Below are 13,445 nucleotides of genomic sequence, written 5' to 3' on the forward strand. Positions count from 1 at the left end.
TTCTTGAACTTCAGATGTATCTATTTTGGTCACATAGGCTAATTTGGCAAACAGAGAGAACAAAAAGGCCTTCCTCTCTAAGAGGAGAGCTCTCTATGAGAATAGGAATGGATGGAAGCTCAGCTGAGAGTGAACTTGACAGTATGGAGTGTGAGAGCACAACACCCAATGCAATAAACTGAAGTGTAAGGTGCAAGTACAAAATACAACCCTTAAACCTTAGGATTATCAGAGGGTGTTCACACCTAAAGTGTGTGAAACACGATAATTGCCCAAAATGTGTAACATCAGCACATAAAATAAAGGGAATAAATCTCAGGGGAAAACCCTCTCGTATGCAGAGTAAAAAGTGCCCCAGTGTCCTACTAAAGATCACCGGCACTCCTCTCTAAGCGTAGGCGTGAGTAAAACCCAACAAACCACCCTGCAATGAAGAGTGCAAGGGTCATCCGCCACCAAGGGAAATCAAATTTGAAGCATTGCAAAATGCTTCAAATTTGTCACGAGGAAGAGCTTTGGTGAAGATGTCTACCACATTACTAGTGGTAGGACAATAGACAAGGCTGATATATCCGGCATATAGCCTCTCTCTTACAAAGTGATAATGGACCTCAATGTGTTTCGTCCGTGCATAAAACACTGAGTTCCGTGCCACTGCAATGCTACCTTGACTGTCAGTGAACAAAGGAGTAGGCTCCGTGACAAATACATCCAAATCAGCTAGCAAGTGTCTAAGCCATACACATTCAACTATAGTAGTGAAAGTTGCCTTAATGCAAGATGAGCCGAGAAAGAAACAATTGCCACTAGTAGAGTGATAAGAATCATAATCACCAATCCAATCAGAATCACTATAAGCATGTAAGTGCAGTCGTTCCCCCTTAGCATAAAGCAATCCAAGAGTCCTAGTACCCTGCAAGGAACGGAAAACACGCCAATGTGACATGCGTGGCTGATACATATATCTGCTCAGGGCTAAGACTGCAAACTATATGTCCAACCTAGTGTTGCATAGGTAGATAAGGCATCCAACTGCTGGAGCATATGTGTGTGTATCAAACACATCACTGTCATCACGCATTGACAACTTTAGTCCAAGTTCCATTGGTGCACAGATTGGATTGCAATCTTGTAAGCCAAACCTCTCAAGAAGTTTATCAATGTATCTTGACTATGATAAAACAATGCCTCTAGCATTATGAATGAACTGAATGCCCAAGTAATAGTGCAAATACCCTATATCTGACATCTCGAAAGTTTGCTGTAAATTTTGTTTTAATGCTGAAATTTGTTCAACATGTGTCCCTGTAAGCAAAAGGTCATCAACATATAGACAAATGATCAGCATAGACCCCCCTTCTTTACATACGTAAAGAATAGACTCTGATGAGTTGTTTATGAACCCTTGGCTAAGTAAAAAGATATCAATCTTTGGAGACCAAGCTCGAGAGGCTTGTTTCAAGCCATACAAAGCCTTTTTCAATTTACAAACCAAGTGTTCGGATTGCTCAACTTCAAAACCAATGGGCTGCTATACATACACTTTTTCATGAAGTTCCCCATGTAAAAATGCAGTCTTTATATCTCGCTGATACACAGTCCATCCATAATGGGCAGCCAAAGCAACCATAGACCTAATGGTGGTCATGTGGGACGTAGGAGCAAATGTCTCCTCATAGTCAATACCTTTCTTCTCTGCATAGCCCTCGACTACACGCCAGGCTTTAAATTTGTCAATGGATCCATCTACATTCCTTTTCAGCTTAAAGACCCATTTTGTTCCAATGGCTTTCTTTCCAATAGGCAAAGACACTAAATCCCATGTTTGATTCCTTATGATGGAATCAAACTCAGCTTGCATTGTTGCCATCCAATGCACACTATGTTGTGCATCCTCAAAACATTCAAGCTCCTCATCATCAACTCTATGTGCTCCCATAATAAACTCCATGGTATGTGCACCATCATGCATACGAGCTTGCCTTCTAGTACGACCAACCATGGGAGCATCCAAATGACTATCTTTCATGGTCGATAAATACCATCTAGGCATTTGTTCTAGCCTCCTAATTGTGTACAAGCTCTTGCTGAATTTCAGATTCAGCACCTTGCTAAATCTTCAAATCAGCCATGGGCTGATTTTCTACATTCTCCAAATGGAGCAACTGGCTGAACATTATGTTCACTTGCTGAAACTCCAGTTGTATCACCAAATGAAATGGGCAGCAGCCCTTCAAATACATCACTGGCAGTCTCATATGTGTCAAAACTAGCAATGGATAATTCAGATTCTTCATCGAAAACCACATCCCTACTGACAACTACCTTTTTCGAGACAGGATCATATAATCTATATCCTTTGCTCTCACTACTGTACCCCACAAAAATGCATTTGATAGCCTTATTATCCAACTTTTTTCTAAGTACCTTGAAAATGTGTGCATATGCAAGACACCCAAAAGTACGAAAGTGCTCAATAGAAGGTTTCGGACTATTCCAAGCCTCAAAAGGCGAGATATTCTTTAATGCTTTAGTGGGGCATCTATTCAAAACATGGCAAGCACACATAATTGCTTCCATCCAAAAACTGTGGCAAGCTATTTGCTTTAAGCATGCATGTGGCCATCTTCATGAGTGACGGATTCTTCCTCTCCGCAACCCATTCTGCTGTGGAGTATAAGCAATAGTGTACTGATGAACAATGCTCTTCTGCTTCAAAAAAGCATTCAACATAGAGGACATGTATTCCCGCCCTTAGTTTGAACGGAGAGTCTTTACCCTGTAACCACATTGATTTTCAACAAGTGCTAGCAAAGCCAAAAATGCATTACACACTTCTGACTTTTTCATTAAAGAGTAAACCCAACAGAAGCGAGTAAAGCCATCAATAAAAGTCACAAATTAAGGCCATATACATCTGAGTGCACTGTCTGTAACCTAGCAATGGCTCTAAAAGCAACATCACGGAGAAACGAAAACCGATGCATTTTTCCCCAAAATACATCCTTCGCATAAGTGCTTAGGAGGTCTCTCCAAGAGAGGTAATCCATCAAGCATCTATGTACGCTACAAAAGCATCAAGCTACCATAGTTTACATGCCCCGTGCAAGCATGCCATAACTCCGCATGTATCATAGCAGGAGTAAAAGTGAACGCTAAATAGGCCGACTAATCAATTAAAAGAGCATCCAACTCAAATAACCCATAACATAGAGTGCCAATCAAGACCAAAGTCATGTGTTCCTTATCTCTCACCATGCATCTGTCATCATCAAAGATGACCTGCAATCCACACCGTGCCAAAGAAGAAATAGATAACAAATTCTTCTTTATACGTGGCACAAACAAGGCATCCTGTACACAGAGAATAGAGCCATCAATGGCTATGAGCACAATCTCCCTCATACCTCTAACAAGGTATGATGCATTGTTGGCACACTCTACAAATTTTCCAACTGGGGCTGCAATAATAGAAGCAAACAAATCTCTGCGAGATGTGATGTGCCTAGATGCACCACTGTCAAAAAACCATGTGTCTACATCCTCAGTAGAGCTAAATGCTCGATCAGCCCAAGAAGAGTCATAATTGCATCTATAAAAACAATAGTCCCTATCTACAACAAAGGATGTTAACTCAGTAGCAGTGGAAGGAGCATCAAAAACAGACATCCTTGATTCCTTCTTCTTCTCCTTGGCTATGCATTTTCCACATTCAGTGATGTAGTGGCCTAGCTTTTTGCAATAGTGGCACTTACCGTTCTTGGTTTGTGTGTCCCTTTGTTATTGCCATGTGAAGTTCCTGAAGTCCCAGAGCTCTGCGGAGCATTATTTGCTTGGCCGCCCTTACCCTTCTGTCATGCCATAAAAGCTTGCTCAAAGACTATAACATCCACACAACTGTTCTTTCGTGTTTGCTCCTCCTCTAGAAGCAAACTAACTAGCTGAAGGAAAGTAAGTGGTTGTGGGGCATTCCTCATGGTGAGATTCAAGGCCGTATGAAAAGCCAAGTACGAGGACCACAATGAATTTAAGGTAGTAGATATCAATTGTGCACCTAAGTAGTAAGTTGCTCACACAAGTCCTGAATTTTATTTAGGTGATCCTGCATAGAATCACCCTCATCCATCTTCACTGTTTCAAGCTCTTTCTTCAAGAAAGAGATGCCGATCTCATTCTTTCCGATAAACATCTGCTCCAAGGCTCTCATGAGGAAGCTACAGAGAATATGAGGAATAATAGGCCATTGAATTGCCAGTGTAATCAACGACAAAGCCTGGGCATCCCATGTATCCCGCCTTTTGTGCTACTGATCTCTGGGAAAGTGACTGAGCTGCAGCAGGTTGAACAGGCTGAATTGCCTGTTGTCCTTCTCCTCCTAGAGGATGAGTAGTTGGAGCCACAACTCCTAGCCTCTGTTTTTCACCATTAACATAATCCCAAAGATTTCTCGCTATCACCACATTTTTCATCATGAAGGACCAGAGTGAATAGTTGTTACCTTCCAACCGATCCTCCTTGGATACACAAGTAAATACATCAACTCCCTGATTTGCCATGATAAACAATCCTGATCAGAGAGCAAAAGAGCAATGTCCCAAGCTGGACAAACCTGAAAATCTCAGAATTTTCAGAAATTACAGCAATTAATTTGCTGTAATTAGCGAATTAAAGCACACTTTGTCAAACCTGTTTGTAATGCACGCAATCCAAGGTGCAATAAATGCTCAACAACACTGTGGAAGCAAAAGCCCCAAAATGCTCAAAATCAATCTATTTCAAACTGAAACTGTACTACATGTACCAATGACTGCTCAGTAGCCAAAAGCCCAAAATTCTTGATTGATTTGCCAAGAAATTTCTGTGATAATGCCTTCCCAAGCAAAAGCCCCTTCCCCAGAAATGAATCTAAAATAAAAAACACTTTTTTTTCTTTTAAAAATTTTGTACCTCCGATTCAGGGCAAGAGGCCTGTGCTTATGTCTATGATTATGGAGCGGCCCATTATGGGGGCGCACTGGAGGCAGTCCGGCGCATGAGATCATGCAGCGCCCTGCTGGTGGGAGCAGGCACGCAGGCGGGTGCTGGAAGCGTCAAGTCCTTGCAAATGGGCAGGCGCTGGTGGCCCAGGGGAAAAGGGACAGGCACATGCTGCTGAAGGGCACTGGCTCACAGGCAGCGCAGACTCTTAGGCGCTCGTGGCAGGTAGGCGCTGGCTCACACGTGCTGGTGACTGACTTTAGACGGGAGGCAGGGGCTCATGCGCACAGCATTTCACGCGCAAGCTGGTGGCTGGCTGGCGGGAACTGGGCAGTTCCAGCTGAAGGGGCACTGAATAGCACTGACTGCAGGTAACTGGTACAGGGCGCCTCGTGGAGCAGGTTGCAGCCTCTGATGCAAGCTGTTGAACTGCTAGTTGCAGAGCAAAAGGAGAGTAGACTGAGCTGTACTCAGCTCTGATACCAACTGTGAGAACAGGAATGGATCAAAGCTCAGCTGAGAGTGAAGTAGACAATGTGGAGAGTGAGAGCACGACACCCATGCAATAAACCGAAGTGTAAGGTGCAAGTACAAAATACAACCCTCAAACCTTAGGGTTGTAAGAGGATGTTCACACCCGAAGTGTGTGAAACACGATAAGTGCCCAAAACTGTGTAACCTAGGTACATAAAATAAAAGGAATAAATCTAGGGGAAAAAACCTCTCGTACGGGGAGTAAAAAGTGCCCCAGTGTCCTATAAAGATCACCCACACTCCTATCTGAGCGTAGGTGGGAGTAAAACCCAACACCCTCAAAGATGAGAAGATTTATTTGGACAAGGATCTTGTTGTGGGAGCTCACGCTCAACCGCCAAGACCCACGAACCGCTTATTGCTTCAAGCGTTTCAAGCCGAATGCTAATGGCTACCTCTCACATAGCCTACGCGCTCTCATGCCTACCGGGTGTAGTAAGCTTATCTTCATGCCGATCTAGTTGCCTCCTCTCCCGCACACTCTGGTAGCTCCACGATCCAAGTGCAAGCTTCAAGCAAGCTCCAAGCAAGCTCGATCCTCCCGCTCCAAGCTCCATCGCCACAGCAAGCAAGCAAGAACAAGAAGAAGAAGAAGAGAAGAGCTACTTTTGGCCACACACAAGAATGAGCTTCTCATTTACTTTTCAACTTTATATACAAAACCCTAAATCCATTTTGGGCGGTCATCCCCTTATCCCCTTTTTTACATGGCCGACCGTGGCCTAGGCCCTTTTTCTCATTGCCCTTCTATTTTCTTAGCTTCCTTCCTACTGCCCATCTACCTTTACAAATTGCACGGGTGAGAGCCCGGTGCTCTTTAAATTAAACCATAATGCGCTTGTGCTTTTTTACAAAAGTATTGATTCGCACTTTTTCTTGTGCGCCCTTTTCCTTTATTTAGGACTTTTTTTAATTTCTCGTGCTTCCATATTTTTCTTGGCACGCCTTCGTCTTCCGTTTCACTTTTGCCTTGGCCTTTGTCTTCTGCTTTAGCTTTTTCAGATTTTTCACCTTGTTCGTCTAACGGTTAACATTACCCCCCTCCTAGACGAGTGCCAGTCCCATGGCACTCACCGTCGTAGGTAGTAGGCTTTAGCATGCACCGAAGACGTGGGTGGCAGGGACATTGGTGGCTGCCGTGGAGGAGTGTTGGTAGTGGTGTGGAGGAAGGTCGTTGAGGGCACGTTAGTGGCCTAGGTGGCTAGTGGTAGGATTGTTGGAGTTGGTGGTAGGGCTGTTCTTTGTTGGGGATTCGGCACATGACAATTCTTGGCGGACCTGCAGGACGATAAAGGATAAAATTTCAGAGTTGGGTGTCGATGAAGAGCGAATGGCACTGTTATTGGAGTCTTCAACTCCTGCAATTGAAAACCTCTCATAGGTGGTCTCTTCCTAGGGGTAGTGCTAGTCTTCTCTATTGTGCACAAGACATAGTGCAATTAGTTTGGGAGACAGGTCAAACTCTAAGCAAGCTAAGAGTATTGTCCTGCACTTGAGGACCCAAACTGTGTATATACTTCGGTGCAGATATTATGTGAGTACTCGTGCATACTTAGATATTACGTAGTTAGAAGACCGCGAGCTAGTTTCTCGTAACAATGTGTGGATGAAGCAAAGTTGTCCATGTTGAGAAGAAGTACACGTGAAGGTATATGAGACATCCTTTGCATTGTGACTACACGACGTAGCATAATTGAATATAGGGACACCGCACTTTCGGCAACAGCTGGAAGCTATTGGACTTGCTTGATGAGGACGGTGTACTTTTCATGGCCAATCGTGCGGTGCTTACCACAATTGATTGCAATGGTATTAAGACAGAGTGCAAGAGGGAATTGTGCAAGTGGGTCAGGGTGACAGGTCTAACCATAGGCGAGACAAGCTCCCTAGGTATGTCCTGCCCTTGATGTGCCCTGAACAATTGTGGGTGATGCTAAAGGGCTAGGGGACTAGGGACGGAGCTAGCCGACCAAGGTCACTGGACATACCTAATTTGAGGACCCCTAGGTACTGTGCTGTGATCGTGGGTGCTTCTTATCTTTTCGTTCGATTCTTTTCTTTTCTTTTTCTTTTTCTTTTTCCTGTGCTATTTTCTTTCTTTCTTTCTTTCTTTCTTTCTTTCTTTCTCTTCTCTTTTCTTCTCCTTTTTTTTTTTTAAAGACTTGCCTGAGTACAACCATTGCAATATGTTGAGGCTATCAGCCTTTCAATGGGTTGGAAAATGTCAAGCTTCGAAGGCTCAGGAAATGGATATTACAGTGATGATTGTGCCCTAGCTTGTTGTTAGAGAAGCAGTTGTTAAGATGGGGAGATACACTTGAGATATGCAAACCTCTTTGCACCATGCGATGTTAGTACAATTGAGGTAACAACTGCCGTGAGCCAACTATAGAGCTTGACCCAGAAAGAGAGCGTAACCCATGAATATGCTTTGGGCCATGCGATGTGGGCGGTCGGCAACGGTGATTTTTGCTTTCGGCAGCGTGGCTTTGTCGCGGCTCTTTGTGGGATCGATGGTCTTGCGGTGATCGAGCATTGAACACTTTCGCACAAAGACCTGTATCATCCTGCATCCACTTGTCACTTCATGAGAATAGATGCATGGTATATGCCGCAACTATAATAAACCAATGCAACGCAAGGAGACATCACTTATCTCAATTCCATGATGTTGACTTAGATACTTATCACCTGCGCTTGATTAGCTTTTTCTTTTGCTAAAGACGTGAAATATATTAAACGCAAATATGAAAAGTTTGTACAATTGGAAAACATGTCAACACTTAACCTCAACACTTCACCATTTAAAGACAAAAATTCATGGCCAGGTAGCATTTGATAAGCATTTTATACAACATGGGGCTACTCTATTTGTACGAGGCGGGCCGAGTCTGGGTGGTCGGGCGACTGAGGTTGTGCTGGTGAGAGGCTTCTGTGAGGCTGGGAGGGGAAAATGTCGGCTGGGACCCGGATGGTATAGTCCCTGGCCGCAACTGTTTCCAAAATGCTTTTAAACAATGCGTCAAAATCTTGCTTGTCTCGAGCTACCCTCTCCTCTTTCGAGCACCTGGTGCTCGAGCGTCTGGTAGGAGCCTGTACGGCTGGTGTTGCCACGCCCTGTGTGCTCCCTTGAGCTTCTATTCCCTTGGGCTGGGGATCTTTTGGCCTACATCCCGGCCGGTGTCGCTTCATTTCTTTGCATACCTTTTTAAGGGTAGGTACGTAGCGTTCCGGCGGAGGCGCTTTTGCTACATGCTCCCTTCGACGGAGGATAGCGTCCTTGCAAGCCAACTGCACAGGGTGCTCCATATCGGCTATTATAGGGGGACCTACAAAATGCAAACCAAGGATTAGGCCTCGAGGCAGGATAAAACTATTTGCATGGAAGGGATTATATAGTGGGTTATCAAGCGCACATGATGAGGAGGGGAGAGGTGAGGCATACAGTGTTTGTTGTAGAGGAATGGCCCCCGTGATGATGTTTGTTTTGCCTCCAGTCCGTGTGGACTGGTTGTCATGAAGTGGGGCAGGGCTCATCCTCGAAAGGATAGACCAGAAAGGCGGAAAGGTGTATAGAAAGGGACGGTACCCCGTCTACACCATCAGCGTTGTTGGTGGAGACTTCCTATGGCGGTAATGAGGGTTGCATGCCCTTCACTTGGAGGTGGAGATGGTCACACGACTTTTAAATGTGTGATGAGAGGAAGGCCTGAGGAGCTTAGCCTGTCAAACCCAACTCTTCTCCCTGCGCTTGACTATCATTGCTTGTGTGTGTTGATATTGTCTATACAGGGTCACACAAAAATCATTGTTTATTTATATACATATTTACGAATCCATGTCACTTCACGAGGATAAAAGCCAATTGTAGAACTTCGGATTGTACTGAAGTGTGGCACATGCATCTAGTACTCGTGGCAGCTTACTCAATATCGATAGATATTTTGCAACATCGAGTAGCATTGAACCTTGTCCGAGTCTACTGGCAACATGTAGCTCCTCCTCAGTGAGAACCTTATCAGCCAAAGAGTTCTCTTGCCTAGTTCCAGCTAAGTTCGTACCCCGAATGACAGTTAGCACTCGAAAAGAAGTTGGTGCCACATAGGTTGGGTCTCTTTGAGACCGCCATTTGGCCAATCGCTCTTCTGAGACTGTCATGATTTGGGCTCCTAGTTCGGCCATTGCAACACGGTTTTAAAACCAACGTTTCTCAAATTGACTTTGACCCTTCGATTGTCGCTTTAGTTGCTCTATCTCTAAGAGATTTGGTTGGTAGAGCACATCATTGAATGTTACAGTTAAACGTAGTTCGTCGGCTTCCTCATCAGAGATGAGTCGCATGCGTTCATGTAGGAGCCTATCATAGTGCTCGTTAAGATGTTCTTGCTCTTCCTAGGATAGAAAAAATGGCAAGTATTCTCCAAGCTGCTCCTTAGGGAACGCGCCCATGTCCGCACGGACGTAGACACGTGCGAACACCTTGAGCTTAGCATCCAACTCAGTTAAGCATTCTCCGACACTTCTATGTTCAACAAGGGCTTGCTCGGTTACTATCTCATGCAAGGTTCTAGGAGTTTGCCTAGGCTTTAGCATAGTTGGGGGCTCAGGCCTAGATGAGCAAGATTGGTGAACGCTAGGATTGCTTATGCTCTCAGGGATTGTGTGTTTTTCCTAAGGTTTTGCTGCTATTTTGTCATGGTTCTCCTCGAATGTGATTGGTATAGATTTGTCACCCTGTTGTGACAGCGTTGTATCCACTCTTGATTGGTCGATGTGAGTTCTATTGTCGGTGGATTGAGTGTTGAAAGCAACTGTTGATGGCAACGGCTACTTTGATTTTTCAGAGCACACGGATGTGTCTAAGGTTTCACCGCTATTAGGAGAGACATCAATGGGTTCATTGGTGGATGGACTTGATGCTTTATTCCCCAGCTCTCCAGCGCTCTTGGTCTCAATGCTCTTGGGGTCCACAACCACCTGTAGCTGCTGTTGTTTTCGCTGTTTTCTCCTCTTTTTCTTGGTTAGAGAAGGTGCATAACTTAATGACTCAAGACCATGAACTAGGTCAGCCGTTGATGTGCTTGGTTGGGCCTCAACTTTCCCCTGCTCTGGTGTGTCCTCATGGGACATAGTCGTGGCCTACTGAATAGCCTTGCTAGGTTGTGAGGGTACAACTACCTCCCTTTTTGGAGAGTCTAGCTCTTCCCTTCTGTTTAACTCCTCCAGTCTAGGCTTTAGGCGCTTTGGAAGTGCTGGAGTTGTTAATGAAGTTGGTTGTGACACCTCCTCCACAGGTAAACTACTAAGGACATGTTCCGCAAGGGGCATTGTCACGGCCAAGGGCTGTGACTGCTGTGATCCCTGATTTGAAGTAGTAGCAGCTAGTTTAGTGAACTTGCTACTATTGGTGGATTGCGGTGTCAAGTCCTTAGGGCAATTGGAAGTGATCATGTCTTTTGTTGCCCTTAGAGCATTCACTTGCGTAGATCGAGTATCAGTTGAGCTAGCCACGGTGGATTGCACAGGCATATCCTTAGGTTGAGAGCTAAGGGTGGTGTCGTGTCCTGCCTCTTGGACATTTGGAAGCTCTGATATAGGTAGAGATTGGGATTGAGTAGCCGCACTTGACGAGTGTTGTGCTTCCTATGTCCGTTTAGGGGAAGAGGGTGTAGGAGACTTGGGACTCCTAAGTGCCTTTGACACTGGCTGGGAGATTTGCTCGTGGCTGTTAGATGATTTTGCTATTTACTTTGTCGAGCATTTAACCTTGCCATGAGCAATGTTGTGCCTATGATGCCTGCTATCCTCTTGGGGAATCAAAGGCTCCTTGGGCACTAGTGGCTTTTGCGTATCCTCAACGATTACATTTGATGTATGCTTGTCAAGCACGCTAGGCTGAGGATCTACCCTCCAATTGGTTCCGTTGGGTTTCTTGATTTCAACCATGAGGGGCTCGGTCACTCCACTGTTTTTTGACTTGAGACTTGGTTTTTCGTTTAGATCTCCTCCTATGCTTGTTTGCTCTTGATACGATCTGGCCTTCAGTCGACAAAGGAGGTTTAACAAGGGGTTTTGGTACCCAAATCCATCGGTTACCTGCATAATACCCTTGAGCACGTAGCAACGCTTTGGATATCCATCGCGGCGTTGTATTGACTCTCCATCGATGCCTTCGTCTAAAAGGCTTGGGCTTCTTTTGGGGTCTTCTAAGATATTTGTAAGTCCAAAGGCCGTCCTTGGCATTGTCTCCTGACCTTCTTATTTCAGGCATGGCCTCACTCACTGGTTTTCGTTGTTCGACCTGTGCTTGCAATAACTCTTCCAACAAGTCCTTGCTCTCGTCAACAGGCTTGACTGTTATGTCAGCACCTTGCTTGCCTTTCCCTCAAGGTTCGATGAGGTCACCCTTGCTAAAGGTCATGACTATCCTTACACCCGGTAGTATCAGGTGTATCCTCTGTGCTACATAGTCGGCCTCACACTTGGTCGCCCTTTTGAAGGGTCTTCCAAGGAGAGTTCCCTTCTCACAATTAGCACTATTGGGAGGAACATGAAATATAATAGGCAAGCTTTTAGTTTCAATTGTCGCAAGGATTTTGCACTTCCCTATGAGTGCTTGTGGGTGTCCCCCGTAAGGGCTAAGAGTTACATTAGTCGGTGTGAGCTCTGGTTGGCCTAGTAGGGTCCATGATTCATAGGTCAAGATATTAAAATCTACTTCTTCATCAATCAGAGCATCGATAGTATACTCTCTTTTCGCGGTGAGTTTGACCCTATGATAAGCAGGTGGTACTATGTCTTCATCTTCCGGGTCTTGGCTTGTAAATTTAAGCCTTTTGACAAATGCCCTTGAGTCTTCAACTGCACAGTCAAACGTTGATTCTCTACTGAGGTCTTGGGTCGTCTGTGCAGCGCTGCTCAAGGTACATCTATTGTCAAGACTGTCATGTCTAGTCATCCTCGCATTGATAGCTTGATGATGTTGCATTCTGCTTTGACTAGACGCAGTTTGAACACAATGTACATGTGTTCTTGTGGTGTGGCCTTTTTGCCCTTGATGGCTAGATTGGCCCGTTGAGGTTCTAGGGTCTTTGTTTGTCTTTGTTTGGGTATGGGCTTCTGTGTGCTGCTTTGCAAGTGAAGATCTATGCTTATGTAGAGCCATTACTACACTAGGGCCTAATCCGGAGGACCTGTTGCGGCGCGCGTTTTCTCTCCAGCCTACCAAGGGAGGTGCGGAGGGGGCAGCGCCCCCTCTACGGGGGTCCGCAGCCGGGGGGGAGGTCCCCTCCGGCCCAAAGGGCCGTTATGGTAAATACCATGCATGATTGGAAGGACCTCTGGTAGCTAATTTTTGAACTATTTGCTGTGGATTTTAGCCTAGTGATAAATCTATGATGTGCCTTTGACTCTGTACGATTTCTAGAGTCTATTTTTGTGGTGGCAACTCAGTTTCTGGCCAAAATGGAATTCTGAAAAAATTGCAGTTTTTGGGCGGAGTCCCAAATTTGGCTGGCCGAGCGCGGAGGGCCAAGTGGACTGAGGGCCGAATGGATGTGGGCCAAGAGCCCGAGTGGGCCGAGGGCCGAATCTGATGTCTGAGGGCCAAGTGGGCCGGGCTAAGGGCCGAATGGGTGTGGGCCGAGAGCCAAGTAGGCCGAGTGGGCCGCTCGAACAGGCCAAGTTGTACGGGCCGAGGGTCGAATGTGAATGGGCCGAGTCGGCCGGGCCGAGTGGATCGCTCGGACGGGCCGAGTCGATGTTAGGGCCAAGTTGTACAAGCCGAGGGCCGAATGTGAATGGGCCGAGTTAGCCGGCCGGGCCGAATGAGTTTTTGGGCCGAGTCGGCCGCGCCGACCAAGGGCCGATTCTGGGGTTCGGCCCAAAATGGCCGTCACTCGGACGGACCGAACACGGCGCAGTTTTAGCAGATT

At 45.7% G+C, this 13,445-nt stretch overlaps 1 protein-coding gene across 2 annotated transcripts in view; it reads right to left on the minus strand.

Moving 5' to 3' along the window:
* The window catches only part of LOC148016305 (ARM repeat superfamily protein), a 178,421-nt gene that overhangs the window by 105,367 nt on the left and 59,609 nt on the right, over nt 1–13,445 (minus strand). The window lies entirely within an intron of this gene.

This window comes from Lygodium microphyllum, chromosome 23 (genome assembly GCF_053477565.2).
Source record: "Lygodium microphyllum isolate KBCC chromosome 23, Lygodium_microphyllum_v1.1.10, whole genome shotgun sequence".
NCBI classification, from domain to species: Eukaryota; Viridiplantae; Streptophyta; class Polypodiopsida; order Schizaeales; family Lygodiaceae; genus Lygodium; species Lygodium microphyllum.